This window comes from Triticum aestivum, chromosome 2A (assembly GCF_018294505.1).
Source record: "Triticum aestivum cultivar Chinese Spring chromosome 2A, IWGSC CS RefSeq v2.1, whole genome shotgun sequence".
NCBI lineage: Eukaryota > Viridiplantae > Streptophyta > Magnoliopsida > Poales > Poaceae > Triticum > Triticum aestivum.
Window position 1 is genome coordinate 177,969,364 of NC_057797.1, and position 6,082 is coordinate 177,975,445.

Below are 6,082 nucleotides of genomic sequence, written 5' to 3' on the forward strand. Positions count from 1 at the left end.
AACGCTGGCACCAAATAACAATTATTTAGGTCTAACACTAATCCCGAAGGTAGATGTAGAGGTAGCTTGCCGACGGCGATCACATCGACTTTGGAATCATTTCCCACGCACATCGTCACCTCGTCCTTAGCCAATCTTCTCTTAATCCATAGCCCCTGTTTCGAGTTGCAAATATTAGCAACAGAACCAGTATCAAATACCCAGGCGCTACTGCGAGCATTAGTAAGGTACACATCAATAACATGTATATCAAATATACCTTTCACTTTGCCATCCTTCTTCTCCGCCAAATACTTGGGGCAGCTCTGCTTCCAGTGACCAGTCCCTTTGTAATAGAAGCACTCAGTTTCAGGCTTAGGTTCAGACTTGGGTTTCTTCACTTGAGCAGCAACTGGCCTGCTATTCTTCTTGAAGTTCCCCTTCTTCCCTTTACCCTTTTTCTTGAAACTAGTGGTCTTATTGACCATCAACACTTCATGCTCCTTCTTGATTTCTACCTCTGCAGCCTTTAGCATTGTGAAGAGCTCAGGAATAGTCTTATACATCCCTTGCATATTATAGTTCATCACGAGGCTCTTGTAGCTTGGTGGCAATGATTGAAGAACTCTGTCAATGACACTATCATCAGGAAGATTAACTCCCATCTGAGTCAAGTGGTTGTGGTACCCAGACATTCTGAGTATATGTTCACTGACAGAACTATTCTCCTTCATTTTGTAGCTGTAGAACTTATTGGAGACTTCATATTTCTCAATCCTGGCATTTGCTTGAAATATTAACTTCAACTCCTGGAACATCTCATATGCTCCATGACGTTCAAAACATCGTTGAAGTCCCGGTTCTAAGCCGTAAAGCATGGCACACTGAACTATCGAGTAGTCATCAGCTTTGCTCTGCCGGGTGTTCACAACATCTGGCGTTGCTCCTGCAGCGGGTTTTTCACCTAGCGGTGCTTCCAGGACGTAATTCTTCTATGTAGCAATGAGGATAATCCTCAAGTTATGGACCCAGTCCGTATAGTTGCTACCATCATCTTTCAACTTAGCTACCTCTAGGAACGCATTAAAATTCAACGAAACAACAGGATGAGCCATCTATCTACAACAACATAGACATGCAAAATACTATCAGGTACTAAGTTCATGATAAATTAAAGTTCAATTAATCAAATTACTTAAGAACTCCCACTTAGATAGACATCTCTCTAATCATCTAAGTGATCACGTGATCCATATCAACTAAACCATGTCCGATCATCACGTGAGATGGAGTAATTTTCAATGGTGAACATCACTATGTTGATCATATCTACTATATGATTCACGCTCGACCTTTCGGTCACACTATTACGAGGCCATATCTGCATATGCTAGGCTCATCAAGTTTAACCCGAGTATTCTGCGTGTGCAAAACTGGCTTGCACCCGTTGTATGTGAACGTAGAGCTTATCACACCCGATCATCACATGGTGTCTCGGCACGACGAACTGTAGCAACAGTGCATACTCAGGGAGAACACTTATACCTTGAATTTTAGTGAGAGGTCATCTTATAATGCTACCGCCGAACTAAGCAAAGTAAGATGCATAAAGGATAAACATCACATGCAATCAATATAAGTGATATGATATGGCCATCATCATCTTGTGCCTTTGATCTCCATCTCCAAAGCACCGTCATGATCACCATCGTCACCGGCTTGACATCTTGATCTCCATCAAAGCATCGTTGTCGTCTCGCCAACTATTGCTTCTACGACTATCGCTAACGCTTAGTGATAAAGTAAAGCAATTACATGGTGATTGCATTTCATACAATAAAGTGACAACCATATGGCTCCTTCCAGTTGCCGATAACTATGTTACAAAACATGATCATCTCATACAATAAAATTTAGCATCATGTCTTGACCATATCACATCACAACATGCCCTACAAAAACAAGTTAGACGTCCTCTACTTTGTTATTGCAAGTTTTACGTGGCTGCTACGGGTTGAGCAAGAACCGTTCTTACCTACGCATCAAAAGACACAATGCAGTATAGTGATTGCTTTTTGATCTTTAGAAAGAACCCTGTTCATTGAATCCGATTCAACTAAAGTTGGAGAAACTGACACCCACCAGCCACCTATGTGCGAAGCACTTTGGTAGAACCAGTCTCGCATAAGCGTACGCGTAATGTCGGTCTGAGCCGCTTCATCCAACAATACCGCTGAATCAAGAATCAACTAGTGACGGCAAGCAATATGTATATACCCACGCCCACAACTCATTTGTGTTCTACTCATCCATATAACATCTACGCATAGACCTCGCTCGGATGCCAGTGTTGGGTAACACATTAATTTCAAAAAAAATCCTACGCACACGCAAGATCTATCATGGTGATGCATAGCAACGAGAGGGGAAGAGTGTTGTCCACGTACCCTCGTAGACCATAAGCGGAAGCGTTATGACAACGCGGTTGATGTAGTCGTATGTCTTCATGATCCGACCAATCCTAGTACCAAAAGTACGGCACCTCCGCGATCTGCACATGTTCGGCTCGGTGACGTCCCATGAACTCGATCTAGCTGAGTGTCGAGGGAGAGCTTTGTCAGCATGACGGCGTGATGACGGTGATGATGAAGCTACCGGCGCAGGGCTTTGCCTAAGCACTACGACGATATGACTGAGGTGGATTATGGTGGAGGGGGCACCGCACACGGCTAAGAGATCAATGATCAACTTGTGTGTTCTAGGGTGCCCCCTGCCCCCATATATAAAGGAGCAAGGGGGGAGGCCGGCCAACCCCTGGGGCGCGCCAAGGAGGGGAGGAGTCCTCCTCCTAGTAGTAGGACTCCTCTTTTCCTAGTCCAACTAGGGGGAGGAAGGGGGAAGGAATGAGAGGGAGAGAGGGAGGGAAAGAGGGGGTGCCGCCCCCTCCTTGTCCAATTCGGACTCCTCAAGGGAGGCAGCCCTAAGGCCCCCTCCTCTCTCTCAGAAGGCCCATGTTGGCCCATTAGTTCCCCCGGGGGTTCCGATAACCCCCGACACTCTGATAATTATCCAGTGACCCCCGGAACTCATCCGGTGTCCGAATATAGTCATTCAATGTATAAATATTTATGTCTCGACCATTTGGAGACTCCTCATCATGTCTGTGATCACATTCGGGACTCCAAACTATCTTCGGTACATCAAAACACACTCATAATACCGATCATCACCGAACGTTAAGCGTGCAGACCCTACGGGTTCGAGAACTATGTAGACATGACCGAGACACGTCTCTGGTCAATAACCAATAGCGGAACCTGGATGTTCATATTGCCACCCACATATTCTACGAAGATCTTTATCGGTCAAAACGCATAACGATATACGTTGTTCCCTTTGTCATCGGTATGTTACTTGCCCGAGATTCGATCGTCGGTATCTCAATACCTAGTTCAATCTCGTTACCGGCAAGTCTCTTTAATCGTTCCGTAATGCACCATCCCGCAACTAACTCATTATTCACATTGCTTGCAAGGCTTTATAGTGATGTGCATTACCGAGAGGGCCCAGAGATACCTCTCCAATACACGGAGTGACAAATCCTAATTTCGATCTATGCCAACTCAACAAACACCACCGGAGACACTTGTAGAGCATCTTTATAGTCACCCAGTTACCTTGTGACGTTTGATAGCACACTAAGTGTTCCTCTAGTATTCGGGAGTTGCATAATCTCATAGTTAGAGGAACATGTATAAGTTATGGAGAAAGCAATATCAACAAACTAAACGATCATCGTGCTAAGCTAACGGATGGGTCAAGTCAATCACATCATTCTCCAATGATGTGATCCCGTTAATCAAATGATAACTCATATCTATGGTCAGGAAACATAACCATCATTGATTCAATGAGCTAGTCAAGTAGAGGCATACTAGTGACACTCTGTTTGTCTATGTATTCACACATGTACTAAATTTCCGGTTGATACAATTCTAGCATGAATAATAAACATTTATCATGATATAAGGAAATATAAATAACAACTTTATTATTGCCTCTAGGGCATATTTCCTTCAGGATGATAGTATTCGGACACCAGAAGTGTTTCGGGGGTACCAGGTACGTATCGGCTCACCGGAAGGTGTTCTGGGCACCCCCCCCCGGCAAAGATAAGGGCCTTATTGGGCCAATGGCGGGACAGACCAGCCCCTAAGGGGCTGGTGCGCCCCCATATGGGCCGGCCTAAGTGGAGAAAGGAAAAGGGGGGAAGGAAATAGAGGATATAGGATTCCCCCTTCCTTTCCCCTCTCCCCTCTTTCCTTCCCTCCTCCAGAGATAAGGAAAGGGGGAGGCCGAATTGGAGGAGGCCCCCAAGTAGGATTCCTCCTACTTGGGGCGCCCCATGGCTGCCCCCCTCCCCTCCCACCTATATATATGTGGGGAGGGGGCGCCTAGAAGACACAACAAACACTATTAGCCGTGTGTGGTGCTCCCTCCACAGTTTACGCCTCCGGTCATATTCACGTAGTGCTTAGGCGAAGCCCTGCGCGGATCACTTCACCATCACCGTCGCCATGCCGTCGTGCTGACGGAACTCTCCCTCGACACTTTGCTGGATCAAGAGTTCGAGGGACGTCATCGAGATGAACGTGTGCAGAACTCGGAGGTGACGTACGTTCGGTGCTTGATCGGTCGTAACGAGAAGAAGTTCGACTACATCAACCACATTGTCAAACGCTTCCGCTTTCGGTCTACGAGGGTACATGGACACACTCTCCCCCTCTTGTTGCTTTGCTTCTCCTAGATAGATCTTGCATGAGCGTAGGATTTTTTTGAAATTGCATGTTGTTTTTCCCAACACTCACCCCATCTCATGTAACCAGGAGAGGTGCGGTGCCCCATCAAGGGTTCCATCTGCCTTGTGGCCGTCGCCTCCTTAGGGGCGCCCCCATCTGCCTTGTGGTCGTCGCCCCCTTAGATGGTGTTGGGGAACATAGCAGAATTTTAAAATTTTCTACGCATCACCAAGATCAATATATGGAGTCATCTAGCAACAAGGGAGAGAGGAGTGCATCTACATACCCTTGTAGATCGCGCGCAGAAGCGTTCAAGAGAACGGGGTTGATGGAGTCGTACTCGTCGTGATCCAAATCACCGATGACCAAGTGCCGAACGGACAGCACCTCCGCGTTCAACACACGTATGGTTGGGAAGACGTCTCCTCCTTCTTGATCCAGCAAGGGGGAGGAGAGGTTAATGAAGATCCAGCAGCACGACGGCGTGGTGGTGGATGCAGCAGGATCCCGGCAGGGCTTCGCCAAGCGCAAGCGGGGAGGAGAGGTGTTACGGAGGGAGAGGGAGGCCCCAAGAGCAAAGGTGCGGCTGCCCTCCCTCCCCCATTCTTTATATAGGGGCCTTGGGGGCGTCGGCCCTAGGGAGATGGATCTCCAAGGGGGCGGCGGCCAAGGGGTGGCTTCCCCCCCAAGCCAAGTGGGGGGCGCCCCCAAGGGGGGCGCACCAGCCCACTAGGGGCTGGTTCCCCTCCCAATTCAGCCCATGGGGCCCTCCGGGATAGGTGGCCCCACCCGATGGACCCCCGGGACCCTTCCGGTGGTCCCGGTACAATCCCGGCGACCCCCAAAACCTTCCCGATGGCCGAAACTAGACTTCCTATATATAAATCTTTACCTCTAGACCATTCTGGAACTCCTCGTGACGTCCGGGATCTCATCCGGGACTCCGAACAACTTTCGGGTTACTGCATACTAATATCTCTACAACCCTAGCGTCACCGAACCTTAAGTGTGTAGACCCTACGGGTTCGGGAGACATGCAGACATGACCGAGACGACTCTCCGGTCAATAACCAACAGCGGGATCTGGATACCCATGTTGGCTCCCACATGCTCCACGATGATCTCATCGGATGAACCACGATGTCGAGGATTCAATCAATCCGTATACAATTCCCTTTGTCAATCGGTACGTTACTTGCCCGAGACTCGATCGTCGGTATCCCAATACCTCGTTCAATCTCGTTACCGGCAAGTCACTTTACTCGTGCCGTAATGCATGATCCCGTGATCAACCACTTGGTCAC